At 40.5% G+C, this 27,143-nt stretch overlaps 1 protein-coding gene across 2 annotated transcripts in view; it reads right to left on the bottom strand.

Annotated features, from left to right (window-relative positions):
* The window catches only part of LOC132401799 (elongation of very long chain fatty acids protein 1-like), a 96,893-nt gene extending 81,876 nt beyond the window's left edge, over positions 1-15,017 (bottom strand). For both annotated transcript variants that reach the window (XM_059984011.1, XM_059984010.1), the window contains exon 1: positions 14,848-15,017. The gene's annotated coding sequence lies outside the window, so the exon portion shown is untranslated. The remainder of the gene's footprint in view (positions 1-14,847) is intronic.
* Positions 15,018-27,143: the final 12,126 nt, after the last annotated feature.

The following is a 27,143-nucleotide window of genomic DNA, read 5'->3' as shown; positions in this document are numbered from 1 at the left end:
TCAGCAATAACACAAGTGTACGCCCAGCCTATCCCTCAGTCCATTATAGCAACAAGCCAGATGATTAACTTCGGCTCAGTGAGGGACACAGAAGATTGCGCCGAACAGCAGCAGCCATGCTTAAAAATGAGGTGCCAGTCTTCTGAAGCTGCAAAACAAGTCTGCATGTAAAGGCAAAATAGCATGCAAGAGAGAGAATTGAGTATCTTACAACCAATGGGGATCAAAGATCTCCACGACTGCAATATCAGATGGAGACCACTGATGTTGGAGTCTGGAGCAACACACAAAAAGCTGAAGGAACTCAGCAGGTCAGACATCATCTGTGGACCATCCAGATGAAAGGTCTCGACCTGAACATCAAGTGGCCATTTTCCATCCTAGATGCTGCCTGATCTGATGTACTTCAAGTTTTTTTTTTGTGTGTTTCTGCAAGACAGTATCTAGCGATGAATAGTGGTGGACAACAAAGACAGAAAATGGAGAGGGGGATGTCTTCAACAATTCCCTTATTCTCAATGATAACAGGAGCCAGCATGTGAAACAAGAAGCTGAAGCAACTACAACTTCATTCAGCAAGATAAAATATTCCAGCAAATTCGCAAACCAGAGCATAAGCCAGTCCCACGGAATCACGTGGCGCGACTCAGGAAGGTGAATTTCCTCCATTGGCCTGGTCTAGGGTGGATGCCCTATGTTAATCCCAGTGCCATCCAGACTGACAAACATCCACTGCTCCACCACAACGTCAAGGGGTTTCTAACCGCTGCAGATATCCGAAGCTGTTCCAGCAGCACCTCTAATTTTTGTGTGTTGCTCCAGACTCCAAACAAAGGCAATGCTGCCTCCAGAGTCAAACCCCTTCCATAAATACGTTGCTGCTTTTTCCAATATCAGACCAAAATTCTGCATCTCTTCACCCAGAGGAATTCCCCCACACTGGCTGGTGACCCATCACAACAGTGGACAATGCATTCCAGCTTCATCAATGACATCAAATTTTCCCCAAATGAAAGATTAATCAGTGGCAACAAATAGACAGCTCACAGAACGGCTGCCTCAAGGAAGCAACAACAACCGGAGTTCAATCCGAACGTCTGCTGATTCTGTTTGGAGTCTGCATATCCTTCCTGCGACAAGGTGGGTTTGCTCCAGGTGCACTGTTTTCCTTCCATAAGCTCGAGTTGGTTGGTTAGCTGACCACTAACAATTGCTTCCAGTGTGCAGGTGCGGGGCAACTAAAATGAGACTACAATAAATGCATCTTAATAGTCATTGTGAACTTCATAGGCCAAATGAGTCAACTCCTTGCAGTGCAACACACAACACTCTCTCTCTCTCTCTCTCTGCCACAATGCGCAAGTGTACAGACACAAAATGCAGGAGGAACGCAACAACTTAGAGAGCATCTATGAAGGGGAATAAATGTCGACATTTCAAACTGAGACAATTCATCAGGACTAGACAGGAAGGGGTACAAAGCCAGAATAAGGAAGCGGGGGAGGGGAGGGGGAAGAGGAGGAGGAATACAAGCGTGAAGGGGATGGGTGAAGTCAGGTGAGGGGGCAGGTAGGTGGGTAGGGAAGGGTGGGTGAAGTAAGATTTGATAGATGGCAAGGGTAAATGGCTGAAGGAATCTGACAAGAGTTTGGATCATAGGAGAAAGGGAAGGAGGGGCACCAGAGAAAGGATGGCTTAGACTAACAAAGTTTTAATGATTTCAGTTTGGAGATCATCAGCCGGAGAGAGTCTCCCACATCCCAGCAGGGTTAATAGTCAACTAGCTCATGAGTTTGTCAAGGGCAATGTTGCCATTGGACAGACACTAATCAGGAGATATACTCCATAAGAGGCACCAGTGAGATCAGAAAGCACTTTTTGTTTTTTAAAAAAAACTGCTGAAAAGCTATGCCAAAAGGTATCCATTTCTACAGTTAGTTATTACCTCAGCCCATGTCCTGTATTTTTAATAACTTGGGCAGCTGGGTTACGACAACAATTAGGGCATTGTCCATGTAACAGATTAAGCAGCATTCTGACAGAACAGAATAGAGCCAGGCCCAGTCTTCATTGTTATGAGCTGAAGTAAATAAACCTGGTAGCAAATACCAATCTGCATGTGTTGGCTCCAGTTGCACTTTCCTGATAAAACTTACAAAACTTTAGAAGGAATATGAAAACCATCATCACCTGTTGGAAAGTGCAATGGGAACAGATCTAGTGGCTTACATAATGAAAACTGAATGGGGTGCTGGCAAAAATTCTAGTGCTACAGCTCAAAATATCTAGACAACACTTTCAAGCAAACATCAACCATAGATCACTACAGCACAATACAGGCCCTTCAGTCCTCCATGTTGTGCCGACCCATATAAAATCCTTTAAAAAAGTGCTAAACCCACACTACCCCATAACCCTCCATTTTTCTTTCATCCATGTGCCTGTCCAAGAGGCTCTTAAATACCCCTAATGTTTTAGCCTCCACCACCATCCCTGGCAAGTCATTCCAGGCACTCACAAGCCTCTGTGTAAAAAAACTTACCCCTGATGTCTCCCCTATCCACCCACCCTTAATTTTGTACATCTACCCTCTGGTGTTTGCTATTGGTGCCCTGGGAAACAGGTACTGACTATCCACCCAATCTATGTCTCTCATAATCTTGTAGACGTCTGTCAAGTCCCCTCTCATTCTTCTACGCTCCAAAGAGAAAAGTCCCAGCTCTGCTAACCTTGCTTCATATGACTTGTTCTCCAAACCAGGCAACATCCTGGTAAATCTCCTCTGCACCCTCTCCATAGCTTCCACATCCTTCCCATAATGAACCAGAATTGAACACAATACTCTAAGTGCGGTCTCACCATTGATTTGTAGAGTTGCAACATGACCTCTCTACTCTTGAACTCAATCCCCCTGTTAATGAAGCATAGCATCCCATCCAACACTGACATGATGGGCCAAATCTCCATATCCTTTGCTGTATGATTAAATGCTCTGGTTCTACAGAAATCTCATTAAGCTCAATCAGCAGAAGAAATTATCAAAGCAGCAATTTACCTAATCCAGCATGATCGTGGTTGTGTTACCACAATTGGAATGTTGTTACAACTACATTGCAAGTACAAAATGTGCAATAGGTTCAAAGTACCTTTATTATCAAAATATGCATCTATTATACAACCTTGAGATGTGTCTCTCTACAGGCAGCCACAGATCAAAGAAGCACAAAAGACACCATAAAGTGTCAAATACCCAATGTGCAGAGAGAGGAAAAAAAAGCAAATCATGCAAACAATGTAAGTAAGCAAATAGCAATCAGGGCAAAAGTGAGTCCATAGACACGAAGCCTGGAGCAAGGACTTCTAAAACCTAAAGAGGCTAACAAGAAATAGGAATAATTTTACAATGAGAAATCATGAAGCAAGCTTTGAGGGTATGAGAGAACAGAGTTGAGGCAGTGTGAACCTTCCAGGAAATGAGACTTATCAAAACTCTGCACAGTAAATGACAGCTCTATTTAAACATATTTCAGCCAGACCCAAAATTAAAAAAGCACAGATCTGACATTAGAGATTAAAATTGGCTTTATTTGTCATATATACATCAAAACATATAGTGTGAAATGTGTTGTTTGCATCAACAGCCAAAGACCGCAGACTTTCTTGGTAACTGTAGATAACCAGGACTTCTTTTGGGCCTTGTCATGCCCTTCGCTCTCCATGAAACAAGCAAAACCACCTTCCTGGCCATTGGATTTATACACCCAGTCCACTGGAGCTAACTTCACACTACGACAGGCGTGTCCCTTTCTCACCAGGGTACAAGGCCTGCAAGCTACCCTCACTCGGTTCAGCCTGCATGTCAAAGTGGTGTACCAGAGCGAGGACACTGTTGCATGCAAGTAGCTACTTGAAGCCACAGGTGAGAACTGAGTCAATACTATTAGAAACTTGTACAGTTTTATAGTACTGTATTGGTAGTGTTCTAATTTGTTCTGTATTTCATTTAAATGCATGATTTGTTACTCAGTTAAACAGTAGCTTATTTTTTTTTTAATAACTTCTATACCTTTATAGCAACTTCCATGAAACTTTGGCCAATTGGGACGGTGGATTGGGCCAAAATGTTCTGGACCCGATATGTATCAATCCACTGTAAATACAGTTCTGTGGTTAGTCATCTTGTTATAGCAAACTGCAACTAATTTTGGTTCTGATTAAATTGACTATATTTGTCATAACAATGCTGCTTTCATTTGCTTTGCATGGTCACTGCTGGTAAAACTTTCATCCGCAGCGCTAAATGCTTCAAGACAGAAAGCAACTGCACTTTTTGAAATGGGCTGCATTCCTGTCAGCTCAAGACTGTATTCTGGTCACCATTTATAACTGATTCCCAGGCCACAGAGATAATCAAGGTTAACCATATAACATCAGCAGAAGTCGCAGCTAGGACAGACAGTGAAAGGGGGACTGTTGTGTTTTGCAACATCAAACCATTAAAATTAAACTAATTCAAAAGAAGACACAGGAGTCCAGGTCTGAGTTTAAGTTTACAGTCAATGTTTGAGGCCAAGGCCCTTCATCAGGACTGGGGAAAAAATGTGGATACGTTAGAGCAAGAAGGGGTGGAGGAAGTACAAGTTTGGAGGTGATAGGTGAAAGTGGGAGAGGGGGAGGGGTGAAGAAAAGAGCTGGGAAGCTGATTGGTGAAAGAGATGAAGGACTGGAAAGGGGGGCATCTGATAGGAGAGGGTAGAAGACCATGAAAGGAAAGGGGAGGAGCACCAGAGGGCAACACTCTCCGCCCCCCCCAAGCTTAACTTTAAGCTCCAACTCAATGTAGAATGCAACTCAACTATCTGCAGAGCATATTATCTAACAGAACTACTATATACAGACATCCACATTAACAAATTTAATATTTTCCCATTCAGGCCTAAAAAAATGAATTGATGTGTAGGATTTCTTACTCTTTTGGAATAACGCCTTTCATTACATGGGTGATAGTCACTCTGTTTGGCAGATGAGACTAGTTGCCATGAAGACAATCTCAGGTTCTGGGGCCTCCTCCATAGTGTTTGTAGAAGATGACTCTGAGACTGCAGGAATTCATTCCGACAGTTCTGGACCTCTTTCTTCTTCTTCTAGTTTGTGCATCTTGACCTTGGAAAGATTTCCACACTTACAGATAATGACAAGGAATGGGAGTCAGGGCTGGAGCTCATCTGGAAAATCTAGTGCCAAGATATATTAGCCACGCAGACAGGGATGAGTTAGATGAGCACAGAGCAAAAATGTTACTGTTGGGCACAGACCAGATATTGTTAGCAACTTTGAAAAATGGTTGCCTGTGGTTTGGGCAGAAAATAGTGAAATTAATTAGGAATGGAAATGGTGGGAGAGGTGCTCCAAAGTCTGCTTATGAAAAGCAGGAAGTAGACGGACACCAAGTGCTGCTGGAAAGTTATCAACTAAGTGAAATCTGTCTGAAATTTTATGGCTTTCCAGCTCAGTGAAATATCTGTAAGGGAATGCTGCTGGGTGGTGCAGTCACACCACAGGTGTACATACCGAACCTGAAGTTTGGTGCAGCCAGTGCCAAGTTTCTGTGGAGAAGGACCACATGACAGGCACCTTCTCATACAGCACATGGAGAGGCAGAGTTAGTGCAGGGGAAGAGCCTCAAACAATGTATTACCCCAGGGGTCACAGGAGTGGCATCATGCTAAGCTTATTTGGCTTTTTAAAATGTTTACACTTCCAATTGTAACTTGTGTTTCGTAACACCAAAATATAAATCTAATTGTAAGAAAAAGACGGAGTCAACATTAGCTGCAACATTACGTTTTGGCTCCTAAATTCAATTCCACGATTGATGAAGTCCAATACACCGCACACCTTCTTAACCAAAGAGTCAACCTGCACAGCTGCTTTGAGCGTTCTACGGACTCGGACCCCAAGATCCCTCTGATCCTCCACACTGCCAAGAATCTTACCATTAATACTGCAACCATATTTGACCTACAAAAATGAACCACTTCACACTTAACTGGGTTCTGCCACTTCTCAGCCCAGTTTTGCATCCTATCAATGTCCTGCTGTAACCTCTGACAGCCCTCCACACTATCCACAACACCCCCAACCTTTGTGTTATCTGAAAATTTACTAACTCATCCCTCCACTTCCTCATCCAGGTCATTTATAAAAATCACAAAGAGTTCCCAGAACAGATCCCTGATGCACTCCACTGGCGACCGACCTCCATGCAGAACATGACCCATCTACAACCACGCTTTCCCTTCTGTGGGCAAGCCAGTTCTCAATCCACAAAGCAATGTCCCCTTGGATCCCATGCCTCCTTACTTTCTCAATAAGCCTTGCATGGGGTATCTTATTAAATGCCTTGCTGAAATCCAAAAACACTTTTTTTTTGCCTGATTTCTTTCTTGGTATACTTTTCTTTCTGAATAAAGCATATTTTAAAAATAAAATTGTACAATTGCCAGTGTCAAAATTGAAGGGTAAAACCCATCCACTTTGAGTGTGAGAGTCAGAACCCAACCTTCATTTAAATCGTAATGTAAATCAGCAAAGCTAACTCAAATACAACTTGATGTGAAAGCAACTCCAAATAGTATTGTGCTTTTAAAATGTTCCACATTCCTGATCTACGTTTAATTGAAAGTCTCATGATACACATCACAACCTTGTGATCCGTGTTGGAACAATGCCAAAATCCGTGCGGATCAGTGAAAGTGCTTCAAACGTTTCCACACACACTGGACTGTGGTGTCTGGTTATCTTGCCACCACGACAATAGAAGTATGAAATGGACACAATGTCAGGCTGCCCTACAACTGCAGCGATAACATTGTTACTCCAGTTTTACACTGCAGAAATGTGAACTAGCCTAGTTACATTAAATGAAAGAGCTTCTGCACCACATTGTCTCAAAACGTATTGGAGACCATCCAATGACAGTCCGTATAACACCAAGCTTAGCACTGGTACAAAAGCAGTTGCTTGGGTTTGCTGTGCCATTTCAATTGCATCGGGGTAGCATACATCTTCCCCAATGGGGCAAGGGTTTTCAGCCCTTTACTTCCTATGCACAGATCAAACAGCATCCAAAACGTTGGGTTGCTCATGGCACACTATGCCATTTGCCAATGAGCAACAAATCAAATCACATGTGTATATTGTGAGCCAGATTCACATTTATTTATCACATGACTATAGAAACATACAGTGAAATAGGTAACTTGTGTTAACAACCAACACACACAAGGGTGGGCTGGGGGCAGCCCGTAAGGGTCGCCGCACGTTCCGGCACTGAGATGGCATACCCACAATGCTCAGCAGACCACAAAGTAGAACAGCAAAACAAGCCCCTTTCCTCCCTCCTTCCCACCCACGCTAATGCCACATGGTGCGAGCAGAATCATCTGCTGCTTAATGTGAACAAGACTAAGGAGCTGGTGGTGGTCCTGAGGAGGGCTAAGGCACCGGTGACCCCTGTTTCCATCCAAGGGGTCAGTGTGGACATGGTGGAGGATTACAAATACCTGGTGATACGAATTGACAATAAACTGGACTGGTCAAAGAACACTGAGGCTGTCTACAGGAAGGGTCAGAGCCATCTCTACTTCCTGAGGAGACTGAGGATGTTCTACGAGTCTGTGGTGGCCAGTGCTGTCATGTTTGCTGTTGTGTGCAAGGGCACCAGGCTGAGGGTAGCAGACACCAACAGAATCAACAAACTCATTCGTAAGGCCAGTGATGTTGTGGGGGTGGAACTGGACTCTCTGATGGTGGTGTCTGAAAAGAGGATGCTGTCCAAGTTGCATGCCATCTTGGACAATGTCTCCCATCCACTCCATAATGTACTGGTTAGACACAGGAGTACATTCAGCCAGAGACTCATTCCAACGAGATGCAACACTGAGCGTCATAGGAAGTCATTCCTGCCTGTGGCCATCAAACTTTATAACTCCTCCCTCAGAGTGTCAGACACCCTGAGCCAATAGGCTGGTCCTGGACTTATTTCCACTTGGCATAATTTACTTATTATTATTTAATTATTTATGGTTTTATTTTGCTATATTTCTACACTATTCTTGATTGGTGAAAATGTAACAAAACCCTATTTCCCTCAGGATCAATAAAGTATGTCTGTCTGTCTATCTGTCTGTCTGCTGTCTGCCACCAGCAGACTTGTGGAATTGCAGACATTGGACCCTTTGACTTCCCCAATGGACTCGCAGAGAATCACAGACGTGAGATTCCAGCCATCAAGCCTTGGCTTCTGGGCTTCGATCAACCTTTGCGCTTCGACGTGGACTTCCAATTGGCCAACTAGATCAAAGGCAATGCTAAGTAACCATATCCCCTCATTGTAAACCTAATATGTTCCAAATGCATCACACTCATTGCAAGAAGATTGCTCTCTCACTGTTTGGTCCTTTCTATTACCCTCAGTAACTTCAAAAGAACTAGATGCTTGTTATCATGGCCTACTTATCTCCATTCATCACCAAGACAACTTGTGGATATAAACTTCCCTGTAGAGTCTCAACTACAGGTTGTAGTTAAGACTACAACCTCAACTATCAGCTGCAACCACCCAATCTCAACTATCAGCCACCTCTAAATGGTCTAACAGGTTCTTATCTGAATTGAGCAATGTCTATCTCCTCAGAGAGCACATAGAAGAAGATGGCAATTGTACTTAGCACCCGTCCCTCATCCCTTTCCATTACATTGACAAGTAGAAATTTCATGCTTATATAAAAAAAAACAAATTCAATACAACAATGGAAGGGTCTCGGCCTGAGATGTTGACTGTACTTCTTCATATAGATGCTGCCTGGCCTGCTGCATTCCACCAGCATTTTGTGTATGTTGCTTGAATTTCCAGCATCTGCAGATTTCCTCATGTTTGCAACAACAAATTCCATGTTCAGGTAGACTTGGCATATTTTCCACAGAACTCTCACATAGCAAGTTTTTAATAAAGTTCTCACATATGTTACCACTGGTTGATTCAGGTTTTTTTTAAATTTTAAATTGTTGATAAATGGAACAAGTTATCAAATACTTGTCCAGTTGTGCCAATCTATTCAACTGATAAAGAACTCATCCAACATGAATCATAATTTTTTTTTTTAAAATGTCACTGAGAAGTGACTCATTCAAAGGAACGAGATTTTACAAGACTTAAAAGGAGTGGTATCTAATCTATTGTGCCTCCCTTTACATCACTCCCAACTTAATAATGGTCCTCCCACTCCCTTGGTGCTGACTAATTCTAATACACCTTGATAAAGTGCTTTAGGTAACTGGAAAAAAAACAGGCAGGTCACTTAACTGCCCATCACCTTCTTTTGTGGTTTTTTTAAAAAAATCTTTTAATGATTGATTTAACCAGTTAAATTAATCATTAAGAGCTTTAAAACCCTCCACAGAATCGCAGATTTTAAAATTGGAAAACTACATAAAAAGCTATACTTGTCTAACCAAAAGTCACAAGTGTGCTGGGAAGAGAACAGCAAAATAGCTGAGATTGAGGTAACCTTAGATTTGCTTGGCAAATGACAAAGCACAGCCAGGTAAAGATTCGTCAGTACTTGCTCCCAGCCTCAAAACACTTCTTACTCAAAACCCACCATACACATAGCTGGCACCTGCTAGAACACTTCTCATGCTGCTGCATTAACTGGGCATAACTGACAAGTAACAATGCCAGACCTTTACTGAACTACCCTCTACTAACATCTAGACAATCAATTTTGCCACTGATGACTAAACCGTTGATAACTGTAAAATAAGAGGGAAGGGCTGGCTTTTCAGCCATTAGTCATCCATAATGCGGACAATGTGGACAGCTCAATTAAATATGAACTTTACCCCAAGGGTGGCAAGTAGCCTCTGGTTAAAAAAAAAGTGGAAAATAAATAGGAAGGGAATAAATCAGTAACCAAGATGAAAAATAAGAAATAGTAACACACACAAAATGCTGGAGGAGCTCAGCAGGCAGCATTTATGGAAAGGAGTGAAGTGTCAAAGCTCCGGGCCGATGTCCAGCTCTGCAGAATCTCGTGTTATGGAAGTCATCAATATTAAGCAAAGATAGGATGGAACTCTATTGTGGTTCCTTCCACCTCAAGAATACGCCACTGAACCCCACACCCTACATTTGGCTGAAGGAATTCGACAGGTTCAGAATGTGACTCTTGTAGGTACAATAAAATAAGAAACTGAACCATACAGCATCTTCTGAAGGTTGTGGCTCAGAAGCGGTACTTCCTGTGCTATCTAGGGGCAAAGTACAAGTGCCAATTGGAATTGCTTCAGGGAAAGGTTAGGTCTGAACTTTTCCAACTCTTTAATCAAGCCCCACTGCCCTGTCGTTAGTAGCTGTGGTGAAATGAGTTTCACAATACATCCTTCCTGTTAAAATCTGTTGGATTATTTGGTTAATCTTCAATTTTACAGCTGTAGAAATAGGAGGATGAATACATTTATACAGTTTAAATTTTATCATGCACACTTTGAAATAAATCATATTTATCCTGCTCATTTAAAACTGGAATGTGCGAGAAGTGAATTTAAAAAGGCAACAATCCCACTAAAATCTCCTTGGAAGAATTCTAGAATCTTACAGACATTCATTATTCTGAAAGAAATCGAGTGCATGGCATCTTCTTTTTAGAGTTACAAAATAATTTAACCTTTCATAACTTTCCTTAATCTCTTTAAAGAACTATACAAAAATACTTCCTTGACTTTTAAGGCAGACAAATTATCGGTGCATTTCATAAATATCATTTGATACCTGTGAGAAATTGAAATTGCTCATGTCACTTAATTTAATAAGAAATAACACCATCTGAAAGTTTGGAATTTATGCTAAGTGCAGGACACAGTGATAACTGTGTCCCTGAAAATAACCAATTTTGACAAGCCTTTGAACCAAAACAACCATCATCATATTTACATTGAAAACTAGTCCTTTCTTCTACAAGCTCTAACATAATTTTATTGAAAAAGCCTCATGAGAATTTAAAAAATATCTAAACTGGTAACATCCAAAGCATTATCAATATATTATTACCACAAAAGCTAATAGTGATTGCTGGTTACAAGTTGACCATGGTTTTTTTTTTAATTGAAGTTCTTATTTTATTTGCCACCATGGTTTGTTAGGTAGTTTACAAATTCCAGGAACAGAGCAGTTAAGGGTCAAACAGCTGCTCAACTGGCACAATTTCAACAGCCAAAATATTACAGTCAGAGCTTCTGCTATTTCTTCCTTAATATCCTAACATTTAAGTCATGTGGTATTTTCACACATTTCAGTTCTTTTTCCAGTTACTTCACTATTACCCAGCCTACTCTTCCATCACATTTATATAACTGTGGTCGAGCAAACTCATGGCAAATTATTCAACTTTTCCTACAGCCACAAGATCCCCTTCTACATCCCTTATGAATCCCAGTCCAAAAACCTCATAAAATAAAAAGTTACTTCCTTCAAGTCAACCAAAAGCCTTTCATAATTTTGCTGGCCTTTTTAAATCTGCCTTTTAGACAGTCAGTATCTTTCATTACCCAAACTCAATTTGTAATGTACTTCAATGTAACTGTAATATGATTAAAATGGCCTTATTATTTATCCTTATATTTATATATATTATTTATCTTCTCTGAGAATGTACACATAACTGGCAGTGATGTTTGCTACTTAACCATTGCAAGCAAAAACACTTCACACAAGCGCAAAGTAACACACACAAAATGCTGGAGGAACTCAACAGGTCAGGCAGCATCTATGGAAAGGAATAGAGTCAACGTTTCAGGCAAAGACCCTTCATCAGGGAACCTAGCATCTTCAGACTCTCCTGTGTTTATCATACAAATCCTTTATCATCTCATAATAAAGTCCTTTATATTCTCATTCTAGAAGATGATATCTCCCAACAGTGTAGCATTCTTTGTACAATACAAAGCTGCTATTCACATGAAAATCAATTAAAAAATGTTGTGTTACAACATCTAAGAAATTGGAGGAAATCAGGATTTCTGTATGTGGTAATGCATAGAACAAAGATCATATCTGTGGTTGGAAGTTTAAAATTCTTCATCAGTACAACAGAAATAAGAAGTGCCATCCAACATTAAATTCCTTAAAGTATTTAACATCAGGTCTTCAGAGGCATTGAGCAGTAATGTTTTAGATTCATGCCAAATATTGCTCATAGACTAGGAGTCATAATTCTTCCACACGTGCACCTATTAAGCAACTATTAAACTTTGAATGAAAGAGGAAGTAAAACGGACAGCACAAATAGACTAATCAGGAGTAAGTAGATAGTAGTCAAAGAGAAGGGCATTCAGGTAATTGACAAGATAAAAAAAAATAAAACATCATTCACCTCGGGTCAAGCATTAAGCCTGAACTCTTTAAAGAAATCTTGCAAAGCCCATATCTAGGAGATGCAATAGCATAAAAAAAAGGAGGAAATCATTTTTTAAAAATATAAAAATGAAATTAAGCTTGATCCATCAAGTTTACTTTTAACTGCCAATCACTAGACTGGCTTTACAACTTCCTGCTTTAAAACATACCTGACAAGGCTTCCAAACAGCACCAAAGACAATCATCAGCTGAGTTAGCATTATGCCACTGGACACTGGCTCTGTGATGAATATCCATCTCACTGCAAGGCACTAATTCAACCAACAGCGTTGTCTTTGCATTAATCATTTAGTATTTACTGAGACATATCATGGATTAGACCCTTCGAGCCATGACACCCAGCAACCCCCAATTTAATCCTCGCCAAATCATGGGACAATTTTTACAATGACCAATTAACCTATCAACCGGTACATCTTTGGTCTGTGGGAGGAAACCAGAGCACCCAGAGGAAACTCACACAGTTACGGAGAAAACATACAAACTCCTTACAGACAGCTCCTTAGATGAATAATATGTTAAAACGTGTTAATGTTGTTAACGTGGATATCACAAAGTTAACAGATCATACTCTTGTCGCAGAAAGACACAAATTATTTTTTAATGACAAATCCCAGACTTTGAATGTATGCATCCCAAATGCAAGGAAACACAGGAGGTAGGCTGAGGAGAATGCCCTTTTTATGATTTATCTCCCAATTGCAAGGTAATAGGCCTTCTTGTGTTACAGTTTCACACCTGAACAACTGGTAATTCGCACTATGTTACTAATCTATTTAATTTAGGAAAACATTGTACAGAAGACCCAAATTGGTCGTGTTGCATCAATCCTAGGTGAACAACTAATATCCTTTTCCAACTCATGACCAGAACTTTGAAGTTCAGAGCACTTCAACAGCATACCCTCCCTCCCTGCAACCAAAGCCTATTCCCCCCCCCAAAAAAAACTGGCACGCACACAAATCAACTTTACCTCTGCCAACTACTCAGATAAAATAACCAAACCAGGACTTATCAGGTTCCTCACATTGAAGCCTCACTGTAGCTGCAATTACAATAAAGGCAGGGACATTTGTACACAAACACTGTATGACTGTACAACTTTCTGGATCTATAGGGATGCAGCACCAGCCAGGAATTTCCACCCTTCTTAGGTGCCATGTCCATGGGTAAAATAGCCTATATTCCCTAAGCTATAATGCTCAAAGTTGCTAGTTAACATACAGCTCAGACAGTTAATGGTAGTTCAGCTGTGACCTAAAATGGAGATTCTGTTAAAAGTTCTTAAATGATAACTTAAAATCTGCACGTCACATGTCGTCACATACTCCAGTATCCAATCAAAGAGGAGAATCAGTCGGAACATCCAATGAGAGGCAACGATAGGGTAAATGGGCAGAGTCCTTTTCCAGGGGAGGCAATGTCAAATATTAGAAGGCATATGAGGTGAGGGGGGAAATGTGAAGGAGATTTACATAGCAAGATTTATTTTGGAGAAAAAAAAAGTGATAGGTGCCAAAATATGCTGTCAGAAAAATAAACAAATATAATGGCAGTATTTCAGAGGCATTCAGGATGACACGTGAACAGGCAAGATTGGAGGGTTTACCGAAAGCGTGCAAACAGAAGGGCTTAGAGTGATGTGACACTGTGGTCGGTACAGACAGTGGACGACCCGACCCTGAGTTATGCTGTTCCAAGACCAATTGACCACCAAGATTCAAATCCTAACTCGACAGGTTTTTAATTCGAGCAATATTAAAAAACGTTTGCGTGCATCTTTTGTAAAAACCAGACTATATATAAAGGATGCAACTCCCCTCCCCATCCCAAATGAGAAAAGATTATTCTCCCATGAAAGTTTAGTAATAGCCCTGGAGTTTGGTGCTGTGACATACGGGGGAGGGCACTTTAAAATGAATGGCTTCAAAATTAGATTTGTCAAGAAGTAAAGCCGGAAATGCATTTTTGGATTTTAAAAAAAATCGAAGGTCCTTCAGCCATTATGGAAAAAATTTCTGACATCTAACTCATGCGTCCGGTCGAACGTTGTTTACAGAAATTGGGACCAAAAAAAAATGCCTATTCACAGAAAACGTAACTAAGTAAATTTCCAAGTTACCTTCACGGGGCTAAACTATGAGACAGGTTTATCCTGAGTTTCGCAAACTTATTTACCGTGAGTTGCGCACAAGCTTAGAAGTTGTGAACTCGCGCCTCTCACGCTATGTGGTCCACCCTACAGAGTGGAACCGAGAAAGGATCCGCTCCCCATTCTCGCCCCGCACGAGGGCTGAGACCCGGGGGGGGGGGGGGAGGAAGAGAGGGGAGGGAGGAGTACTTTCCCCCCTCCTCCAACCATTACTTACCCGAGACTCTGAGAGTTGTTGGAGTTTGTACAAAAGGGAAGATAAAAGTTCACAAAGATAACTTCTCCTCGCCCAACCCGCAGATCAGCTGATGGAGCGACAGCCCCTAAACTCAAGGCAGAGCCGCGCCGGTTGGATAGAGAGATGAGATCAGTGGTGGGGAGTGATGGCAATCTGAGCAGTCATTTGTTAACGGAGAAGGTGGAGAAAATGATGTCTGAAGGACCACCTCAAAACAACGGTGTAATTGGCAACGTGACTGGATTTGACTCGAGAAATAGATTAGCAAAGAGGCGGAGAGCTCCCTTTCTCGTCAAAGGCAAACCTTAGCGCTTGAGCGGAGTTTGGAACAGGGCTTAACCTTTACCACTTTCCGGGATGGGCGATTGCGCGTTCAAACCCACATTTCTGTAAACTTTGCGGCATTTCCGTGCGGAACCCGGTGCCGCTTGATCTTGCATCGTGCGCCAAAGGTTCATTGTATCGAAAAGTATCTAAGTGTCGGTAAATGATGAATATCCAAATGGAACAATTCAAGGTCACTGCCACTAACTTTATAAGAAACATAACCTCCTTCAGAAACAATAGGGCAGCGACACAATTGTGCATTCGATTCTGGTCGCCCCATTGTGGGAAGGGTATGGAAGCTCTGGAGAAGGTGAAAGAGGTTTATCCCGATGTTGCCCGATTCCACACAAAAATGCTGGAGGAACTCAGCAGGTCGGGCAGCATCTATCGATAAGATAAAAGAGTCGACGTTTCAGGCCGAGACCTTTCATCAGGACAGTGTGTGCTGTGAAAAGGTGTTGGATAAACTCGCTCTGTAGTTGTAGAGGGTGAAGGGAGAGCAGAAGTGTAAACGATTTTGAGAGGCATCAACAGAGCAGGAGCTGGTATATTTTTCCTCCCAAGGTCGAAATGTTTAATACTAGAAGGTGTATGGATTTAAGATGAGAGGGTGTAAGCTGTGGAGATGTAGGGAGGAAGTTATTTTAAGTGAAGTGGTGGATACCTGGAATTGGGGAGAGTTAAAGGCGGCAAATATTGGAGAAGTTGTTCGATGGGAACGTGAATATACAGGGAAAGGAAGGATATGGGCATTGCGTAGGGAGAGGAACGAGTTTAGTTAGGCTTTTATGTACTGGTCAAATTAGTTCTGGGCTGAAATACCCATCGTGTGCTGTACTGCCTTACATTCTAGAAAAAGGAAACCCAAAGGCACCAGAAGTACAGTTGCTGAAAGAGATGGGCGAAGTGTCAGCATTGATTCTGAAGGCATATTAAACAGCAATAAAATAGGACATTGTAACTTTAACCACATGTCCCTAGTATGAATCCATTATATTACTCCTAGACAAGAAATATCAGACAGGCAATTAAAAAAAAAAGCCACAGTGAAAGTAATAAATGGAAATAAACAAATCAAATGTAATTCCAATCATTTGATTGAAGAAATAACAACAAAAGGGGTTCAGTTATGCAGGGGCAAATAACAGGATGAGAACAAAATTATTCTTTATGAGGTGATTCGTTCTTGTTTCCCACCTGAAATATTCTCCTTCAAAAATGTCATGCATCAAGCTTCCTTAGGACCTGGAAGGAAGCCAATTTGATTGAGTTATCTCATTCCCACTAACTGTCTATACAAACTACTCTCCGCAGATTCTCATCAACTTCCTCAAGAGTCCACCACTCATCTACATTCTAGGAACAATTCACTGTGACCAAATAGTTTATGCATAACACAGATAATAAGTTATCCAACTTATCTTCCCCAACTTTAACGTATCCAATGGTCATGAAAAAAACATTCTAAGGAAATGCCTCACGTTGATGGTGATCAATACAAAGTTGTGCATCTATGAAAAGTCTATATTGAGAGAGGTGCTAAAATCAAAACTCAGAATATTTCACTTCTCCTCATGTCTCTTGTTTAACGTTGTTCCATGTTAACCATGGCAGCCTTTTGCCCATTACACTTTCTCCGTTAATTACCTCCACTTTGTTTTGATACCACACAGTCCACTCTAACTCCCTTGCGTCTTATAGCAGGACAAGCTTCCACCTTTAGATAATAAGCAGTCCAATTCCAAAGAACCGCTACTGCACAAGTGATGAAACTTCTTCTCATTTCCATCCTGGCTGCCTCAGTGCCTGGTATGGGAACTGTACCTCCCTTAATTGCAGGACTCTGCAGAGAGTGGTGTGGACAGCCCAGTGCACTTGTAGTTGTGAACTTCCCATGATTCAGGGCATTTACAAGGACAGGTGTGTAAAAAGGGCCCGTAGTATGGTTGGGGAACCAAGCCATCCCAACCGCAATCTATTCCAATTGCTATCATCCAGTAAGTGGTACCACAGCATAAAAGCCAGGACTAACAGGCTCTGGGACAGCTTCTTCCACCAAGCCATCAGACTGATGAACTCACACTGATTTGAGGGTACTCTATATTACATTGACTGTTCTACTCATTATAAATTACTATGATTGCACATTTTACATTTAGATGGAGGCACAACATAAAGATTTTTACTCCTCGTGTATGTGAAGGATGTAAGAAATAAATTCAATTCAATTCAATACTCGTCCTTCATTTTCAGATCATGAATCCTGACCCTAGACTCCCCAACCAAGTAACAATTCTCAGACACCTCTTCATACCTGCCCCTCAAGGTGGACCCCACTTAATACCATTAAGAATCTGTTTCTTAAACTATCACTGACCTCATCTAATCTGGAGAATTCCCAACCACTGCCCCCAAACTTATAGACCCTTGCTCCACACTGTTCACTTCTACCTCCTACCAAAGATCAATACTGTTTGGGTAGCCATTGAGTCACTGTGCCAAATCACTCAATCGAATTCCAAACTGCACGTCACAGGCTCCAACAATCTCCAAAACACAATCAAAACAAAAAGAAGCATCAGAATGTGTAGAAAAAGTGAAATAATTGAAGAGAGAGGCTATCAGATCCGGCGTGACATGTAAAACTTTGACAAATTTCTATTAAATATGTGTTGGAGAGCATATTGACCGGCTGCATCACAGTCTGGTATTGAATCACCAATGCCTTTGGATGGAAAATCTTGCAGAAGTTAGTGGATATAGCCCAGTCCGTCACAGGTAAAGCCTTCCCCACCATTGAGCATATCTGCACAGAGTGTGTTTGGAGGAAAGCACCATCCATCATCAGGGACCCCCACCATCCAGGTCATGCTTTCCTCTTGCTAATGCCATCAGGAAGAAAGTACAGGAGCCTCAGGACTCACACCACCAGGTTCAGAAACAGTTATTACCCCTCAACTATCAGGCTTTTGAACCAGAGGGGATAATTTTACTCAACTTCACTTGTCCCTTTGCCAAACTGTTCCCACAACCTATGGACTCACTTTCAAGGACTCTTCATCTCATGTTCTTGATATTTATTCCTTATTTATTTATTTATTTATCTATCTATCTATCTATCTATCTATCTATTTCTTTCTTTATTTATTTATCTATTTATCTATCTATTTATTTATTAGTTATTACTATTTCTTTCTTTTTGTATTTACACAGTTTGACACACCGGTTCTCACCCTCTTGGGTGCAGTCTTTCATTGATTCCATTATGGTTATTGGAGTTACTGAGTATGTCCACAAGAAAACGAATCTCAGGGCGGTATATCATGACATATATGTACTTTGATAATAAATTTACTCAGATCTTTGAATGTTGGTACTGAATTCTTTCAACCAAACTATTAATCCGGATTGTGAGTGATAGACACCAGCAGGCACCCCTGAAGAATCCAGGTAAGAACCTCCTTTTCTCTGCTCTCAGTCTTTTGCATTTTAATCTGTCCTCTTTTCCCACCAGTATAAAACCCCCAATACAATATGTTCTAATTTTGTTTGTGGCATCTTATCAAAGCCTTATGAAAGTCCGAATATATTACATCCAATGGTTTCCTCTTACATATTCTGCAGATTTCAAATTCTAAAATTTCTAACAATGTGTTTCTTTGATGTTTTATGAAGTTTCTTTGATACATTTACATTGACTGTTTGAGTCATGTTCTTTTTCTAAATTTCTTGTTACTTACAGCAGATTCTAGCATCGTTTCCACCACTGAAGTCAAGCCAACTGGATTATAGTAACCTCAGTCTCACTCCCTCCTTTCTTAACTAATAGAGCTACATTTGCTACTTTTCAGGCTGCAGGAATAATTTTCAGATCTTTGAAATCTTGAATAACTACTAATGCAACCCCCTTTCCAAATCTTAGGATGCAAATCTTCAGGTCTTAGCAAAGTTTTGCCTTCCATTTCCAACAATTCCTTCAGGCCAGCTTTGTTCCTACTTATCCAATTTCTCTCATCTTCATACTTGTTCAAGACTTGTTGATCGCCACTCTTTCTGGGAAGTGTTCCAATTTCTTTTTCTGTCATTTATTTATTCTTATTACTTAAGTTCTCCTATCTCGTAAGAGACCCATGTTAACTATTTTGTTTTCCTTTTTAGCAATCTATGAAGATGTTAATTTTTTATATTTTTCATTTCATTACTCTTGTATCCAGGTGACTAGCCCCAATGTTTGGAGGATGATTTAAGGGCCCGGCCAGATTGAAAAGGTCAGGGTGTCGGGCCCAAGGCAAGGGATGGGCTGGATAAGCTCACTACCTCACTCTGCATTAAACTAAGGGTCTGTGGACAGGCTCTCTTTGTGGACTTCAGTTCAGAATACTATTTGCTTGTGTTTGTTGTTTGCATGATTTGTTTTTTTATCTCTGCAGATTTGGTGTTTGACGATCTTTTTTTGAAATGTATTTTTTTGGGTTTCTTTCTATTGTGATTGTCTGTTACGAGATAAAACTCAAGGTTGTATAGTGTATACATATTTTGATAATTAATGTACTTTGAACTTCATTATGCCTGTTCAAGCAGGGCAGAGGGCAGAAACTTACGATGTTAGTGGTGGGAAGGTTCTTGGAAAAATTCTGAAGAACAGGATTAATTTACACTTGGAATAGGAATTAATCAAAATAGTCATAGATTTTAGAAAGATACTCTGTGATTTGATTGAATTTTTCAAAGAGTTGGCAAAATGCATTGATGAGGGTAGTGCGGACTGATCAAAATGGTTGGATCCCATATGCTCGAGAGCAAGCTGCCAAATTAAGTTGCTTTATTAATAGGAGGTAGAAGGTGATATTGATCATTTTGTAAGATGGGCACAGCAAAAAAATGCAATCTCATCCTGATAAGTGCATTTTGGGAGGCTAGGACTTATAGAATAAATAGTACAGCCCCAAAAAAACATTGAGGAATAAAAGGACCTATGTGTACAACCCAAGGAGTCCTTGATGGCTGCAGCACAAGTAGATAAAATGGCAAGGAAGATATAAGGCCTTCATTATCAAGCATATTAAATATTAGAGAAGGGAGAGTTTGGTACAACTTTATAAACTATAGTTAGACCACATCTAGAGTACTGTGCAAAGTTTTGGTCACAACATTACATGAAACATATGGTAGCAGAGGAATTCACAGGATACCACCTGGGATGGAGTACAGTATTATAGTTACCAAGAGAGGTTACATAGACTGGGCTTGTTTTCCTCGGATTGGAGGAGGCTGATAACGTGACCTGATAGGGATGTATAGAAAATGATGAGAGGTACAGATATGGTAGATAGCCAGACTCTTTTTTATGCCCCAGAGTGGAAAGGTCAAACACTAGAGCAAATAGATTTATAGTGAGAGGGAAAAAGTTTAAAGGAAATATGCGAGGCCATCTTTTTTACACAGAGAATAGTAGGTGCTGCCGGGAGAGGTAGTAAAAGCAGATATAGAACCTTAGAACATTACAGCACAGAAACAGGCCTTTTGGCCCTTCTTGACTGTGCCAAACCATTTTTCTGCCTAGTCCCACTGACCTGCACCTGGACCATATCCCTCCATACACCTCCCATCCATATACCTGTCCAAGTTTTTCATAAATGTTAAAAGTGAGCCCACATTTACAACTTCAACTGGCAGCTCATTCCATACTCCCACCACTCTCTGTGTGAAGAAGCCCCCCCTAATGTTCCCTTTAAACTTTTCCCCCTTCACCCTTAACCCATGTCCTCTGGTTTTTTTCTCCCCTAGCCTCAGTGGAAAAAGCCTGCTTGCATTCACTCTATCTATACCCATCATAATTTTATATACCTCTATCAAATCTCCCCTCATTCTACTATGCTTCAGGGAACAAAATCCTAACCTATTCAACCTTTCTCTGTAACTCAGTTTCTCAAGTCCTGGCAACATCCTTGTAAACCTTCTCTGCACTCTTTCAACCTTATTAATATTCTTCCTGTAACTCGGTGACCAAAACTGCACACAATACTCCAAATTCGGCCTCACCAATGCCTTATACAACCTCACCATAGCATTCCAACTCTTATACTCAATACTTTGAATTATAAAGGCCAGTGTGCCAAAAGCTCTCTTTACGACCCTATCTACCTGTGATGCCACTTTTAGGGAATTATGTATCTATATTCCCAGATCCCTCTGTTCTACTGCACTCCTCAGTGCCCTACCATTTACCTTGTATGTTCTACCTTGGTTTTCCCTTCCAAAGTGCAATACCTCACACTTGTATGATATGATAACAATATTTAAGAGGAACTTAGACATGAATACACAGGGGATGGAGGGATATGGACCATTTACAGGCAGATGGAATTAGTTTAGATTGACATCATGTTTGGGCTGAAGGGCCTGTTTTTGTGCTATACTGATCCATGTTTATGTTCTGTGAAGCGGGCCTTAAAGAAGTATACAAAATAGGGCATGGAGAGGATAAATATTAGGAATGTTTCCCCTTGGCAAAATGTATCCAATATTAAAAGCATAGGAGGAGAAAGAGCTTTCGAGAGGAGGAGGATTGTTTCTTGATAGAGTAGTTGGAATCTGAGTGCTATCTAGTACTGATAAATGGGATTAATATCGATAGTCAACATGAACATGGTAGGCTGAAGGGTCTGGTTTTATGTTGAACAATTCAATGACTTATCAATACCTTGGTTTGCATCTTGCTTGTCCTTGGCCGGACTGGATTTATCCAACTCATGTCTTTTCATTTCTGTTTGTAATTTCCCTTGATATCCACCACTGGACCATTTCAACTATGGATTAATACTTTAAGCATTAGTCATTTCTTGTTTATTAGCCACATCTTTTAATCCCAAATTATCAGAAACTCAGTTTGAAAAGTCAATAGTACAGGCAGGAAATACTTGCTTAAGTAGCTTAGATTAATTTAGCGTAATAAGGCCTGTTCTTGTGCTGTACTGTTCTATGTTCTATATTCTAAAGATTAGCTTTATTTGTCACACGTATATTGAAACATAAAGCAAAATGCATCATTTTTGCGTCAACAAACAATACACAGTCTGAGGATGTGCAGGGGCAGTCCATAAGAGTCACCATACTTCTGGCGCCAACACGGCATACCCAAACGTACTAACCCCAACTTGTATGTCTTTGGAATGTGGGAGGAAACGAAAGCATCCTGAGGAGATCCACATGGTCATGGAGAGAACATAAATTCCAGACAGCAGCAAGATAGGAACCCGGATCACTGTTGCTGTAAAATCACTTCACTACCACATGGGGTCCAAAATCATTTAGCTGTTTTACCATCCAATAAAATTGCCACATATTCCTTTAAAATACCAACTATTGCAGAACAAATGAAACAAGCAGCTATTTCACACTGCAAATGTTTGTCTGAAAGTACTTGGGCGTCAAAATCTCGGAGGGTCTACCCTGGACAAACATGAAGGAGGCTTACTGGTGCCTCTGTTTTGTTAGGAGTTGAGGAGATTTGGTATACCTCCAGAGACTCTTTCAAATTTATATAGACATATGGTGGAGATCATTCTGACTGGTTGCATCACAGTCTGGTTTGGAGCCTCCAATACACAGGATCACAAGAGATACTGCAGATGCTGGAAATCCAGAGCAACATGCAAAAGGCTGGAGGAACTGAGCAGATCTGGCAGCATTTATGGAAAGGAATAAACAGTGGATAATTTGGGCTGAAGCCCTTCATCAGGAGGTACAGGAGCCCAAAGACTCACATTAAGTATTCCAGAAACATTCCTCCCCTCTGTCATCAGATTTCTGGACAGCCCATGAAACTAACTCATGATTCCTTTTTGGCCTCAATTTATTTATTTTGTAATTTGTAGCATATTTCTATGTCTTTGCACAGTACTGTTGCCACAAAGGAACAAATTTCACATCATATAAGACACTCACCATGATTCTGACTCAAAACTGCGGCTCTAATTATCATTGAACCCCACTTAGCCCTTTTAAAATGGATTCAGATATACATTTAAGGGAAAATGATTTACAGGACAACAGAGAGAGACGGTGTATGGAAGCGGTCTGTGGGAAGTCAGCAAGAAATTTAGGAAACAGACAGCTTTATGAAATATTGTGCTTTTTGGAAGTGAGGCAAGAAAAATAATTTGGATTACAAATGTGGAACGGCACTAATGAGGTGAGAGTTAGTGCAGGTGGAGGCCCAGAGTAACGGGTTTGTTTACATTCCATTCTGAATTCTTAACTTGGTGTGCAATCATGGCATTGCCAAAGTAATTCCATTTAAAACAGACTTGCATTCGAATTAAAACAGACTTCTTGTCATCTCATAGTACTTCATAGTCAAAAACTTTGATGTTCAGTAACCGTTGTCATGTAGGAAACACTATGTTTAGTTTCTGTAAAGCAAACTCCCACAAACAGTGAGATATTGACACTTATGAACCCATCTTCCCCTTCACTCTATCACCTTCCAGTCTGTATGCCTTCCCCTCCCCCCACCTTCTTATTTTGGCTTTTTACCCATTCCTTTCCAGTCCTGATGAAAGGTCTGGTCTGGAAACATCAACTATCTATTCCTTTCCGTAGATGTTTACTCAGGGAGCAATACAGCACTCCGTCAGGATGGAACTAATGCTGGCTGGATTGTTGTGTTCAACACTCTGCAGTATGACATGGTCCAACAAACCCCAGGCTAAGAGGTGAGAATCATACGGTCAGGATCCCACAGCACAGAAACAGTCTCTTCAGCCACTATCAACCACGAGGTTATATGACCCCCTACGCTGACTCCATTTTATTCTATTTACTGTACATTCCCATCAACGAACCTCAGAGCCTCCGATTTATAAAGGGCAGTTAACTACAGACAGCACTGAAAGTCAGGATGGAACATGGGATCCTGGAGCTCTACACGCTGCCCCGTTGGGCCTACTTGTGAACGCTGTTGTAGATCCTTGTAAGCATGTATCCGCTGAATATGATTATTACAATTAGTGAATATTAAGTTCATTGTGTTTGCGCTGCCTTATTGGGAAAACTACCCTCAGTCCCATTCCCTCCCTTTCTTTATAGGCCTGCAATTCTGATTTCCTTCGAGAGCATTCATTGACATCTTCCTGGTGGGGTCTAGGTGCTCCCATTTTTTTTTCAAAGTTCATTTCTCCTAGTTAACACATTACCTCTGAATTTCTTCTGTCCGTATTTGCTGCTTGACCTGGTGAATAGATTGGGCAAGGGGTGTGTGTTATTCTTCAGCCTTTATTTCCTCATAGCTACTATTAATGCCTCCGCATCCTGTCTCACAACTCAAGCACCACTAGCTATTCAGTTTCTGTTTGTCTCCACCCACCTCAGACACTCTATTCTCTTCACCTCTCCCACTTAAAAAATGTTTGTTCTTTAACTTTTCCTAGCTTTGATGTACAATAATCAGTCTGAAATGTGAATGTTCTTTTCACGTGCTGCTTGACCAGTCTTTCCAGCATTGATCCAGAATCTTCACTTGACAAATGTATTTATTATTTGAAAGTCTTCAAATCAACAATCACAAAATAATAACTTACAGTATATTGCAGATCATAACTACTTTGTTTTTACTCTTTCTAAAATCGATATCTTATCATTCTTGAACGATTCACTAATTGGAACATTTTATTTACCTTATCGAAACTATTCATGATCTTTTGCCAATCACCTTACCAGCTCTTAGCTTCATCCCACCCCCTCCGGTCTTCTCCTATCGTTTCGCATTTCCCCCTCCCCCCACTACTTTCAAATCTCTTACTATCTTTCCTTTCTGTTAGTCCTGACGAAGGGTCTCAGCCCGAAACATCGACAGGGCTTCTCCTTATAGATGCTGCCTGGCCTGCTGCGTTCAACCAGCATTTTGTGTGTGCTGTTTGTATTCATCCTGTACGTTTAAAGGTTGAAGACCAAACTTTGAATGTAATCTTACAGCTAAAATTATGAATGCCTAGAACAAACATGGTAAACCTTTTCTGTTGCTCTGTGGTACCTGTGACATGGTTACTATGATCAGATTATTTAGCCAGCTGTAGAAAAACTACTACTTATATGCAATAACATAACTTTCAGACTGGTGTACAGAATCAGAACCAGGTTTAATATCACTTGATTTATAAAATTTATTGCTTTGCAGCAGCAGTACATTGTAATATGTAATAAAAACTATGTATTAGATAGATTACCTTTTGGATTCATTATTCAGACCTACATGACTGTCCTTTATAGGTGGATTTGGAGAAAAACTCGGTGAAGGGGTATTCTTTGGCCTCTTTACTGGGAGCTCCTCTTCCTTTTCTGCTCTCTAAGATTGGTAGACAAGACCTCAATCCCATTATTAAACATACATTAAGAATTTGGTTTCAGTTTCACAGATTCTTTGAGTTAACTAATTTTCTTCTTTCTAGTAAAATCCATCTTAACTATTTTTTAAACCATCAATTTTAGATCAGGCCTTTTTTAATTTGGAAAACCAAAGGAATAATGACTTTTTCAGATTTGTTTATAGGGGATTTTTTAATGTCTTTCACTCAGTTAACGGATAAATATGATTTATCTAATGCACACTTTTTTATATTGTTATGAACCCCGTAACTGGGTGTCTTACCAGCAAAGATAGGAGTATCTGATGATACTACTTTTAACAGTATTTATTAGTAAAAATACACAAAAATAATGTCAATGCAAATATACAGATAATATACGTCATCAATACTAAACCTAAAAGTGCAGGTATAATAATAATCACTAAGAAATAAGCTCTATCGTTGTCTAGGGGATAATGAATTGTCCGATGGAAATATAAAGTTCAGTTCAGTTCATGCAGGCTACAGTAGTTGTTGTTCACGGTGTTGCAATTATTGGAGAGAGAGAAACAGTTATTGACTTGCCGACTTCCCTTTTACGATCTTGATCCGTCGATGCATTGTTGTCGTGGCCATTCACATATGACCCCTCCGTCCATTAGCTAAACCGTTCCGTGGTGGACTCATCACCCAGGCAAGGGTAGACACACACACAAAGCCCCCACCAGTCTCGTAGCGTTTCTCCTGGTGCGTCTGAGGGGTGTTTCCCCAGACCCTACTTTTATCCCCACTCATGGGGTCTCAGGTGTCAATCAGGTTGGGATGATGCAATCCCTCAACCAGACCACTCTGGTTGCCCCCTGAGGGGTTTCAATGAATAGAACAGTACTCAATACACAATTCCTTCTTCAAGAGACAATAGCAGTAATCTCTCTTTTTGTCAATAGGAGACATTCCAACCTGTGGCTTCTCTCTCATCAATTTTTCATGAGTGTTGTCAACAACAACTGCCCTTGCTGTTATCTCTTTCATTTCCTTGGTATCAGACCTGAAATAATAGCAATTTTGCGATTCTCAAAAAAGGGTGGGGGGGTGACTTTGCACCCTTCTGCCCATCAGAGTTTCTCCTCATTCGTAACAAGATATTTACAAATCAGGATTTTTTAATGTATTTTGCTTCCAAATTACCCCTCTACTTATCCACCTAATATGATAGATACCCTTTTTCAGGTTAAACCACTTCAGAAAGGATTGATAGCTATAATTTACAAACAGTTATTGAATTTACAAATGATATCTAACGATAAAATTAAAGGTGCTTGGGAACTGGAATTTCAAGAGTTAATTTCAGATAATCAATGGAATAAAATTTTTCACTTGGTAAATACTTCATCTGTTTGTGCCCATCATTCCTTGATACAGTTCAAGGTAGTGCATCGGGCACAAATGTCAAAGGATAAATTAGCCCGTATTTTTCCCACTATTAATCGTATTTGTGATAGATATAATGTTGAGGTGGCCACTTTAACTCACATGTTTTGGTCTTGCATAAAGGTGGATAATTTTTGGAAAGATGTTTTTAAAACTTTATCAAAAGTCTTG

The sequence above is a fragment of the Hypanus sabinus genome, chromosome 11 (assembly GCF_030144855.1).
Source record: "Hypanus sabinus isolate sHypSab1 chromosome 11, sHypSab1.hap1, whole genome shotgun sequence".
Lineage (NCBI taxonomy): Eukaryota > Metazoa > Chordata > Chondrichthyes > Myliobatiformes > Dasyatidae > Hypanus > Hypanus sabinus.
The sequence above is the reverse complement of the archived record's forward strand: the minus strand, read 5'-3'. Positions and strand labels throughout refer to the sequence as shown.